The sequence below is a fragment of the Zophobas morio genome, unplaced genomic scaffold, assembly GCF_036711695.1.
Source record: "Zophobas morio isolate AGI-343-1 ecotype UQ-CSIRO unplaced genomic scaffold, CSIRO_AGI_Zmor_V1 ptg000058l, whole genome shotgun sequence".
Lineage (NCBI taxonomy): Eukaryota > Metazoa > Arthropoda > Insecta > Coleoptera > Tenebrionidae > Zophobas > Zophobas morio.
The window spans coordinates 6,102,097-6,114,826 of NW_026972163.1; the positions used below are offsets into that span (position 1 = coordinate 6,102,097).

General features: G+C 33.0%; 1 long non-coding RNA gene across 1 annotated transcript; it reads left to right on the forward strand.

Annotated features, from left to right (window-relative positions):
* The first annotated feature begins 612 nt into the window (after nucleotides 1-612).
* Nucleotides 613-1,323, forward strand: LOC135143290 (uncharacterized). Its single transcript, XR_010282736.1, has 3 exons — nucleotides 613-927; nucleotides 980-1,106; nucleotides 1,163-1,323. It is a non-coding gene; the product is annotated as an uncharacterized LOC135143290 (long non-coding RNA).
* Nucleotides 1,324-12,730: the final 11,407 nt, after the last annotated feature.

Here is a 12,730-nt window from a genome sequence, read left to right on the forward strand (position 1 = left end):
GTAAGGTCATGAAACGAAGTCTATTTTCGGTGTGGCCACGAGATTGAGGGAGAACTTCTACAACTTCTCCCGACAAGAAACTGTTTCGAAAGCGGTAAATTTTTACTTCAACTGTCCAAAGGGTGTTTCTGAGATATGCTTATGTAATGATATACTCATGCACGCTCTTCCCTTAAAATTTTACATTTTATTCAAATTATAATTTATTTTAAATGCTAAAGGGCTCCCACACTAAATTTGATTATAGCACAAGAATCAATATAGTTATTTGCATTACGAGAGCAGAAAGTTCAGAAACTAAGTTATTGCGATTACCAGCGAGTTTGCCAAGCCGAGCGTTCGCGACTAGAATCATTACTATTAAATCATTTGTGGTTTCACACCGGGTGTTTAAGTTTTACTCATTTGTGTTTTTCTAAATGTTAAAAGTTGCATTTTCCGCATCTCAAAAGTTCAGTACACTTTAAAATGATAACGTTTAATATCGAGTGTCGTGTTACGAAATAAATAATGTGTCAGTGTTCATTCGTTGCACATTGTTGCTAATTATTACAAGTGCTTGTGGACTCATTTTTGAGAAAAAAATTTTCATTATTTCAATGACTGATTTAAATAAATTTTGTTCTTTTAAAATTGATGAAAACGGTGATTTGACCAACCGAGAAAAATGAAGAATTAAATTGATATTGTGAAGTACTACTTTTTTAGCTGTTCTTATCAGCTCGAAGTGAAAGGTCATATTGAAAGCAGAAGCAAATAAACTAAATAAATCACCAATACTGACTTAATTTCAGTAAAGAATCCGTAACTTGAGACGTTGGTGACGAGACAACAAAAATAAAAATAAAATGAAAGTGCTTATCTTAGTTATAACTGTGATTTTTATAAAAACAGAGGCTTGGATAGGTGTCATAGAGTTTAACGGCAGTAAGTATCAAAATTATATGCTAAATTGTTGTTTGTATGTAACTAATTTTAGATTATACAAGTCATTGTTATGCAGAACAATATAACATCGGTTCAATGGAAGAGAACGAAACAAGGCGCATTCAAGGATTATGTGCAGAGGCCGTATGTCAAAAAGATAGAAGTATTAAGTTAACAGGGTGATCATAATATTTTAATTACTTTTAGAAAGATAATAATACAACAAATGTTGCAGATGTGCACCTATGATGGTAAAACCACCTTGCTACATGGTTGATGGCAATATATCAAAACCATTCCCTACTTGCTGTTATGAGATACGTTGTGATAAATCCAGTTAAACCATAGAATTCAATTTTGTCTAAAGTTAACGACATTAAATAAATTGTATTCCAACTGCATTTTATTGAGCACAACATTTTCATTGGTGTAATAGTCGGCCACTACAAAGTACAAAATCAGTTTGAAAATATTAAATATAAATTTTACTGTTCATTTTTACTTTCCGAACGTAAACTAAGGAAGCACTGTAACTGAGTCTATAGGGCAACTGATTAATTTCATGTAAAAAAAATCAAAATACAAAATTTTCCATCATAACTTTGAAATTGCATAACCAAACCGATTGCTCTGAAAGCTTGTAAACATTTTAAAGTTATTATAAGCATGGTAAATTGTTAATCAAAATTTATCCGTTTATCGTTTACTTATGGTTTAAGAGTGCATTATTATTTTTTTTTTCACTAGCAGCCATGACGCATGCAAATGTCGACTCATTTAGTGGTAGCAAATTCAACTTTTGCGACCACCGGTTCAAAAAGAAAAATTGAGGTTATGTACGCAATGTTTGATGTGATTATTTCTTAAAAAATGAACAAATGTGTGCTACAAACATTACTTGAGTATACGCATGGTAGTTGGTAGACGGTAGAAGATAAAATGATTAACTCAGCGACAAGTATAAACGGTTTTCTTTGTGTTGAAGATTTAGATTAAGTTTGATTAGAAATCAAAACAAAATCATGTTGCGTCAAGAAATTGAACGTTTATTTTTTCAGTTTATTGTCTTATGGTTTCTACTAGTGAAAAAAATAGTATATTAACCACGGTTGCAAAGCCACTTCTAGACCTCGCGCTTCTGAGCCCTCGACGCTGCGCGTCTCGGGTTCTAATTTGCGCTCGGTCTAGAATGCTTGGCTCTGCAACCTTGGCTAATAATATACTATTTAGAATTACTTATACAGGGTAACTCAAAAAAATGAATGAATGAAGCAGTTTACTTTGTTATTCAAACAAGAGCAGCTCACCCATTTTTCCCGAAATTTTGGGTATACAGTACGGTTATTAGGTTATTACTAGCATTACACTGTGCCTATCTAAACTTAGTGTCCTTGCTACAATATTCATGACGTCGTCACAATTTTTTTTTAAGAGAAAACTTGCTTAGAACATATTACACACGTATGCGTGTAAAAAATTAAATTCGCAATATTAAATTTTACCATTTTTCAAAGAAGCTGCATCCGAACGACTGTAGTTCAGAAGCGAGGAACATTTTGTCTAAATAACATTAGATCGATTTTTAAATATGAACTTAGGTACAATTCTTGTTTATAGAGTGAAAATACAAACAATATAATTGTATGAAGTTAATGTTAGACGAATTTGAACTTGACTTTTTATTCTTTTATACAGTGTTGTTTTAAAGCTAGCTCCCGGCCCGGCACCCTTAGTATTTAAAAATCACTGCAGATGCAGCTTTGAAATGTAAAACATATGGATAAATAATCAAGTGATGACATATGTATGGGTAATAGTACTTCTATTATATACCGAAGTGGAAGCTGTTTTATTCCTTTCGAGAGTAAAGATTTTTTTTACCCAGGAGCACAACCCGAGGCGAACTATTTGTCGAGAAAGGAATGAAACTTTCCCAGCGGTTTGTATGCTATTTTATTCACACACAGTCGTATTAAATTGCGTTAAAAAAACGATCGAAGTTTATTTCAACAGAACTTCCCTCGCCCCTGAAGTTCAGTCCAACAAATCTCGCTTCTTCGAAAAATTACAAAATTTGATTTTGTGATTTTTGTATTGTAGTAACTTCTGTAAAGTAAAAACCCGTACCACCGGGGTGCAAACTGCAAATATATGTAAACCATAACGAACGGGAAAAATGTACTCGTAGTAATTACATGCTTAACTTCGAGTGTTTATACTTTTAAAGAATTCGACTATAATTACGTACTATTACGGTCAAAAGTGTTTGGTTGTTAATGCCGCTTAAATAATATTGGATTTATGAAGGAAGCTCTAGAAATGATAAGCTTATTTTTTGATGATGTGATGTCAACATGTTCTTGAAGCTAATTCTGTTAATGTTTGTTTCGCTGGGCTTCATTGAATTGAAAATTAAAAATGTATACTAAGATACCAGTTTTAATAATAATAATAATGTTAGATTGTTACGATTTTGGGGAAAAGTTTTACTCATGGGTTAATTAAGTTTGTACAATATTAGGTGTAGTAAACTCACAACTCAATATTTGGTCATGCCTGGTCCAAAACTTTTTCTAGCCTGGAAGATTTGGAAAGACGCAAATTCCAGTGATAGTGATCCTCCTCTAACGTAGAGATCAAGATCTCTCTCAGACCCAGAGGTTTGCCACCTCTTTGCCGATATCGCCCGATTAAGCCAGTTTTGCGTCACTTGTTTACAATGTAGGTCGCAGTACTTTTTTATACAGATAGTTGTTTTTCTACTACTACGAACGGACGGACAGACATACGGAAACAGGAGACCATTTTTCGTATTCTTGGGTCACGACACATCGGGAAAATATGAAAGTATCCAGTCGTCCGATGGACTCGATTATAATACTTCCATAGCTAACGCTCGGGAAGCAAAAATGGTCTAAACTTATTTACACAGTCAACAGGTCAACAACTACAGATTCTTTGAAAATTTGTAAAATTTAATTTTGCTAATTTTATTCCCGAGCGTAATCTATGGAAGTATAGTAATCGAGTCCATTGGGCGACTCGCTACTTTCACGTTTCTCGACGTTTCATGAGCCCTAGATTACGACAAAATGGGTATCCCGTTTCTGTCTGTTTGTCGTGTGCGTCTGTCTATCTTTGTTGATTTTTATTAGGCAGATCATCTCCGAAACTACTGGATCGATTGTTGATGACAACATGATGACGTCACATTAGAAATGTCTACATTAAGATAATGTAAATGTTATGCAGTAATATACTCCTAATCTTGTGGCTTGTGGTATACGAATTCGCTCTGAGTTTCTCCCCTAGGCATCCAAATTTTCGCAAAAATGGTTCGCAGATTATTATAATAATCTTTTACGAGCACCGACGGCCAAGGTTCTTAGTGACGCAGCCCAATACACACCCGGATTCACACTTGTATCGTGCAAATGGTCAAATAATCGAGAAAACTATTGCGCGTTCGATCGTCAACGCGGTCTTCTCTTTCTTTCTCTTACACTGTGACTTGTACTTTCTAAAAAGAAATTTCGTTAAATCAAATTTTATCATTTTTCAAGAAATAGGACTGTACTCCAGTAACGAGAAATAACCAATTGTGTTATTATAAACTCTATAAGTTAAAAAAATTGGTCAAAGGTTACTTCAACAGAACTTCCCTCGCTCTTGAAGTACAGTCCAACAAATTCCGCTTTTTTGAAGGATCATAAAAAGTTTTTATTTTCTGATAAACTTTATATTCAAAGCATTCGGTTTTGTAGTTCCTGAGTAAACCAATAAAATAAATTTACGCATTCATTTTTTTTGAGTCACCCGGTATATGCAAATTCAAAAAATATGAACGGAATGATAAATTACAAGTATAGACTCATCATATTTTGTATATTCTAGATAGGATTTATTCGGCAAACTTTTGAGCTCACGTCACAAGTTTTTTGGAGAAGATAACCAAATATATTTTGACTAAAAATTTATTATGCTCTTTATAACCTTAAAATATCTGCAAGATTTCAAAACATTCGGTTGTGTAGTTCCTGATTAAATCAATAAAATACATTTACGCATTCATTATTTCTTTTGGGTCATCCTGTATATACAAATCCAAAAAATATGAATGGAATGATAAATCACAAGAACAGCGCAGACTCATCATATTTTGTACATTCTAGATAGGATTTATTCGGCAAACTTTCGAGCTGACGTCATCAATTTTTTGGAGGGGATAAGCAAATATATTTTGACTGAACATTTATTATGCTCTTTATAACCTTAAAACATCTGCAAGATTTCAAAGCATTCGGTTTTGTAGTTCCTGAGTAAATCAGTAAAATAAATTTACGCATTCATTAATTTTTTTGAGTTACCCTGTATATGCAAAACCAAAAAATATGAATGGTCTGATATATCACAAGTACAGACTCATCATATTTTGTGCATTTTAGATAGGATTTATTCGGCAAACTTTTGAGCTGACGTCATCAAGTTTTTGGAGGGGATAACCAAATATATTTTAACTAAAGATTTATGATGCTCTTTATAGTCTTAAAACATCTGCAACATTTCAAAACATTCGGGTTAGCAGATTCAAAATTAAATTGCAAAATATTGTTTTATAATTTGGATTTTTTTTCCAAAAATCTGGACGTTTCGGGTAAAAACTCAATTCGGAGTCGTAAACTACATGTGTAGGACTATGTTATTTTATACAATTTAAAATCCATTTATTATGTACAATTTTGAAGTGACGTCATCGTATTAGTGGTGGGGATGATTAGACAAATTTTGGTTAGTGTTTTACCATCTATATACATGATATTCCTAAAATAAGTACAAAAGTTCACAACAATCGGTCCAGTACTTTCGGAGATTATCTGTCTAATAAAAATCCGGGACGGCAGACAGACGGACAGACGGACAGACGGACAGACGGACAGACAGACGGAAATGGGAGACCTATTTCTTCGTCTTCTAGGGGTCATGACAGATCGAGAAAACGTAAAAGTAGAGAGTCGGCCGACGGACTCGATTACAATACTTCCTTTGCTTACGCTCGGGAAGTAAAAAAAAGTAAACGGCGAAGTTCGGCATCAAACCTACTGCCACATGTCGCACGGCTTCGCCGCAGTTCTCCTTGTTCCTGACTTAGCCACTGGGCCCGGTGTTGGTAATATAACGTTAATATAACCTTGCAAATTAATGTCTTTGTGAAAATTTGAACATTTAGTGAAAAAACTGAAAGCACTACAACTATTGGAGTATATTTTTGTATAAGATTCAAATCATTGTAAAATACAGTTCATTGAAATGACGTCATCAAATTGTTGGTTGGGACGATTATCAAAATTTTGGATAGCATTTAACCATCCACATGTTATTTCTAATATACATAAAAAATTTAACAACAATCGGTCCAGCAATTTCGGAATTACGTGTCTAAAAATGGATACAGACAGACAAACGAAAACGGGAGACTACTTTTTCGTACTGTAGGGGTCATGAAAGGTCGAGAAAATATAAAAGTGGCATTTCGTCCGAGAGACTCGATTACTATACTTCCTTTGCTTATATTCGGGAAGTAAAAAATATAAGCATGAACTATTAAAGTACAAGTAAAGAAGTATGATATGCGTATATTTCAAGTGAGTATTTCATTACAAAATTTTTTTCGTCATCAACATTTTTGTAAAAAACACGTTATAAGTTTGGACAGATGCAGTGTAAAAAATCCCGCTTCGTTGAAATTATGCCTCATTATGACAGTTCTCACTTGTCACATTATTGTCTAATGTCATTTGTAACCTGCCATTTAAAGTCGTCATTATTATTGTTTCAATGTTTTTCAAGTGCGAATTACAGTAATTCTCGTTGATCCAAGCTCAAAACAACAAATTAGTCGTTTTCAAAACTCATGGTGGTCGCGTGCGAAAATTTTGTTTTTGTGCTAAGAAGTGAAGACTGTGAAAATGGTTTACTCTGTTGAACTAGACACTTTCATCGTTATGTCTTGTTATCACAATGGGACTTCGTAAACGAAGAGTGCGTGTATTCTGTAACGGCTTGTAAGCAAGAATCTCTAGCTAAATACCGTGATTTAATAATTCAAGAAACATCACTAAAGGCTCACATTATAGATGTAATCAACAGATTTGTTCGAACTGCCAGTGTCAACAAAGAGAAATTTCGTGGAAAACTTCGGTATCCGAGGAAGTTGTTGATGATTTGAGACGACTTGAGCAGAATGGAACAGTTGAACAACGAGTCTAAAGTATTGACGAAAGGATGCTAGAGAACATTTTTGAATTTAAAAAGAGAGTGAACATGTGCCTTGAACACAATGATGAACATTTTCAACATTTACTGTGATGTTTAACCGCAATAAATTTATTTCTTTTTATTGTAATGAATTAGTTTTATTTTTTAAACAGATATGAAGCGTTTAGGCAACCAGTTATACAGATGCGTCCTTGAGCACTTGGTACAAATCTCCCTATAGTTAAATCTGAGAGGCGCTACGTTCACATGACCTACTGTGACCCTATAATCATTTATAGAAACCCTGTATCAATAATAACAATATCAGATTCCCAAATTTTCGAGAAAATGTACGTGTCAAAAAAATTGTACGTCAAAGTTGTAAAAGTTATGACGTCATCAATGATTTTTTTAAGTAGGAAGGTATGATTTTGCTTGCATTATTTGATAAAGGTTATTTTTCAGCATATGAAAATGTAGTTTGATGTTGGGGTTGCATAACAAAAAAAATGAGAAAATTAATAACGAACGAAATAAACATGATATGAACTGAAACAAAATGAAATCCAAATAACTAAAAATTAAAACGAAAATTTGTCAAAGAGAATCGCTTTTGTCAGTTTCTTAAATTGGTTTTAAAAAATAAAGAATACTTTGTGGCTACAAGTAATCCAATAGTTTGTTTGTGGCTTTTAAACAAATATGTTTTTTGTTTGTCTATACTTCTGTCAAAGTCGCATAATAACATTATAACTCGTTTAACCGAAAAATTGTATGCTTTGCTAAACGAAGTACATTTTGAATAACTTGCAATAGCTAGAAGCACAGTTACTAGAATTGTTGCAAAATTTAATCAAACAGGAAACGTGAAAGATGTTCCCAGATGTGGAAGATCATAAATAAGCCAAATTGAATCTCTTGTTATCATTGGAAGACAACCCCCATGTAACAACGACGGAAATTGCGTTACAAGAAAATGTTAGCCAGTCGTTTCTGGTACAGTTTTTTAAAAAAGAGAAACTCCATTACCATAAAGTTCAACTCATTCGTGGACTATCAGAAGATGATGCTGACAAACGATTGGAATTTTGTGAAAGCTTTATTAAACATTGTGACAACAATCCAAATTTTTTAAATAATATAGTATTTTCGGATGAAGCAACATTTTACTGAAATGGTACCGTAAATCGACACAATCGTCGTTACTGGGCTCGAGAACAACCTCATTGAGTTCAAGTGGCACACACCCAACGTCCCCCAAAAATTAATGTTTGACTGTGAATAATAAACAGAAAATTCATCGGCGCCTACTTTTTTCACGGAAATTTAACAGTAGATCGACATTTCGATCATCTTAGAACCTCGGTGCTTCCTGATCCAGATATTTCACAAAATTTAGATCGTAGGATTTGGTTCCAATAGGATGGGTACCACCACATTATGGCGTCAATGTAAGTTTTCTTTTTTTTTTGGATAATCAATTTTATCAAATTTCTTTCTTTTTTCTTCTTCCAAGTGAACCAATAGGATGGCCACCTAAGTCTTCGTATCTGACACCCCTTGATTTTTTTATGGGGACATTTAAAAAGTCGTGTTTACATGAACAGACCCGATAATTTTCACGACTTGAAAGCATAAAATGACTCGTATAAGTCCCCAGGGTATTGAAAATTTTGTCAATCTGCTCTACCATCGTCTGGGTTTGTGTCAGAAAGTGAATGGGGAACAGTTTGAACAATTTTTATAGTATAAATTTTTACTCCAACGTATTGTTTTATTTATTTCATATTTATCATTAAAAGAAGTTTATTAAGTTTGTTATTACTTTTCTCTTTTTTTTTTTGTTATGCAATCCATACATCAATCTACATTTTCATATGCATAAAAACAACTTTTATCAAATAACGCAATCAAAATTATACCTTCCTATTTAAAAAAGTCATTGATGACGTTATAACTTTTACAAATTTGACGTAATTTTTTTTTGACAAATGTCAAAAGATGGAGAGAGAAAATGCTGCGCTTTTTAATTAATTTTGTGTATTACTTTATCATAAGCCTGTATTTAGCTACCCACAGACATTTCCAAACGTAAAATAAACTGAACATTCGTGAAAAATGTAGTAAAGGGAAATTATAGGTGTCCTTGAATCTATTAGTTTCACAAATTATTAAAACTTTACACTTAACGTAAATTTGGCTTAGTTTTTTACATTAATTATTATTTGTATAGCTCATTACACCAGGCTCAGCTTTCTTTAAAAACGGTTTAGTAGCCTGGTTAAGAATAAGGTCAAAAACCATACAAAATATAATTTTGCGACAAAATGTAAATTTATTATTGTCATCAGAAATTACTATTGCTAAAACATTATACCTTTTGAAAGTTTATGGTATCTTGAAACTTCATATTTATTAATTTATAATGAATGATGCACGCAAAATTATGACTTTGCACTCAACGCAACGCAACATTTTCCCATGTTTTTATCTCTAAGGTTAACAAATTGCACACACAATAACTTTGTTTTACTCTAGATTGTAACACTGTTTTATGTTACCCAAGACTACTTTAAAATATAATTACAGAGGAAGAGGATGATTACATTGACAAAAAAAGTAATATTAGATCACGAACATACAAATATATCTCGAAGATTCACACGTAGATTTGTTGTCGGATGATTATTAGCACAATAAAAATAACAGAGATTTAAATGCAATCAAGGTCTGTGGGGAACTTTTTGTCTTGCAAAACATTTCAAAAACAAAAAAATACTTTTGCTAGTCGTTCTTGTCCTAAGCAATTATTTTCTCTTGATGACATTACCGTTTCACGATGAAGCTTACCAATTTGAACTACGTTGCATGAGGAGGCAAGACAGTATGAATTCCTTTCACACAGCCGATAAGCAGAGTAACCTAGATTATTTAGATAGAAATCAAAGAAAAATCTGCATATACACGGTTCTCACGCACACTGATGTCTTATATAAATTGTCGTTTTCTAAGAAAGAATAAGAGACAATATATATTTACAGTTTTTAACAACATTCTTTAATCACAACTTATTAGTACGCCAATTATGTAAATCCAGCAGTTCCCTTGATTAAATAAAATTACATGTACAATTGACAACGGATGGAAACAAATTGAAATCTAATAATACGTTTCGGATTTTAGGTTTTTTGACTTTTTAATCCACTTTAGGCATTGCGAAATCAATATAGGTATTTATATATTATACCGGGTCTCCCAAGTAACACTTTCGGGCGCAATAACGTATTTTTGAAGGGATTTTTATGAAATTTAAGACAGGTGTAGTATAATAGGTAAGGATTAGGCTGATAACAAAAAAAAACTATTTTATCGTACAAAAAACGAATTTTAACACAGCTAGCTGTTGTTAAAAATTATGCAAAATTGCCTTATAACTTTAAGCAACTAAAATAACGCCTGTGTGCGAAAAATTAATTAAATCACTGTTTTTGTTTAAAAGAATTAACGACCTACGTTAATAAAAACGCAAAAATTAATTAATTTCAAGTTTCTAAATAAATTTGTTTTTAATTTTATAAAATAAGATCCCCCTGCACTTGTGTGTGCATCCGTGTCTAGTTTTCACCCTTGACATCCAGATTTTTGGAAAAAATCTAATCTTTAGAACATCATTTTGGAAATTAATTTTGAAACTACAAAACCGAATGCTTTGAAATCTTGTAAACGTCGTAGGGTTATCATAATTATGGTAAAACTTTTATCAACATTTTTTTGTAACCGCTCCTAAAAAACTGATGACGTCATCTCAAAATTTTGCCGAATAAATCCTCTCTGACATACAAAATATTATGACTCCACACTTGTGGTTTACCAATACGCTCATAGTTTTTAGAATTACTAATGCAAGTGAGAAAAATTTCATGAATTCCTCACTCCATTTTCAATAAAATTTGGGAATACAGTACTCTTATTATTAATGTTACATATCTATTCAAATTGATATACACGTCATTGCAAAAATGTTGATGACGTTATCACAAAATTTTCTAATGGAAAAACTCACTTGAAACAAACGCAGCACGCTCCTTTACCTTTACTTTAACATTACATATATATCTTAATTTTAACTTATAATGGTTATCTATATTAATAAAAATGAATCGCCGAAATGTATGTACGCTCATAACTTCAGAACGGCTGCACCGAATTGGACGATTCTTTTTTTTACGTGTTCCTTATTGTCAGGAAAAGATTTATATCTAAGAAAATTTATAAAACATAAGACGGCTAAAAGATTAAAAAAAAAAATACAAATTTTGCATGGAAATCGCCACTTCGAATGAATTTGAATAGTTGGCGTTTCTGACGGACCTGTCGCCTAACTGACGTGTCATACAAAACTATTTCTTCCGTGCGATTGTGAAAAGTATTATTGCATTTCAAGTCGTTGTTTGTTTTTTCGTAACAAGAAACGTCGTTTATTTTAAGAAAAGTGTGCGTTAAAGTGAATTTAGTTACGCATTGCGAAAGTTTCTTATTAATTTTGATCTGCCATTCTATTTACGTATATTCACTTTGTTGGTTTCGACAAAACCTCAAACTTTACCGTTATTCGAGGATTTAATTTGAAATTTTCAATATTTTAAAATTCTCAAGACAAAATTGACAGATTTGATTGACTGTGAAAATAATTCTGTGTCATTTTATGAAGTTCATTACAATGCCGAGAAGACGACAAGCTGACATAGGTCCACGAAGTCGATCAAATGTGCGACGAACTACCTCAGGTGCAAATCGCAATGATTTATTTCATGGGTAATTCGGATACAGAAGTTGATCAGCGTTGTGCTCATAATCAACATAATCAAACATTGAAGCGAGACATTGGATGGTATGAATAAAACTGAGTAGATACGCATATTCGAAGTACGAAGTACCTACTTGCAAACATTGTCTCCCCGGACACATTTAATCATTTAATCTAAAAATGGCAAATGACTATTTGTCCTTATGAATAATAAATTAAATGTAATATATTTTTGTTTCCTTAAGAATACAAAGTTAACAAAGTTAGTTGAGTTACAAAAGTCTCTTTTGCTCCACGTTGGCCACCAACGAGCGATTTTCATGATTTTTGTGAAACTTTGCTGGTTTTGAATTTGAATTTTCTGTCCTCGATAGTTGATGCTCAGCAAGAACCACGGGAAGGTCTGGAGCAGATCTCGCTAGGAAAGGAGAGGGCTAGGATTTGTTAATGAGGGATAGAACGTTATACAGTACAATACAATGGAAATACAATACAGGTACCTACAATCTAACTACAATACAGAATAGACTACAGATACAGATACAATTCAGATACAATACAAATGCAAAGTTAGTACCCAATACACAACCGGAAGAAATTGCACCAAAAATTGAGAATGTTGCAAAATGAAAACCCAAGCAAGCACACCGATGGAACTCGGAACGAAATCTATTGGTCGCAGCGCTCACACGCCCAAGGGAGAAGGCAGCCGCATAAATCCAAGGTCGTCTTACCTCATTC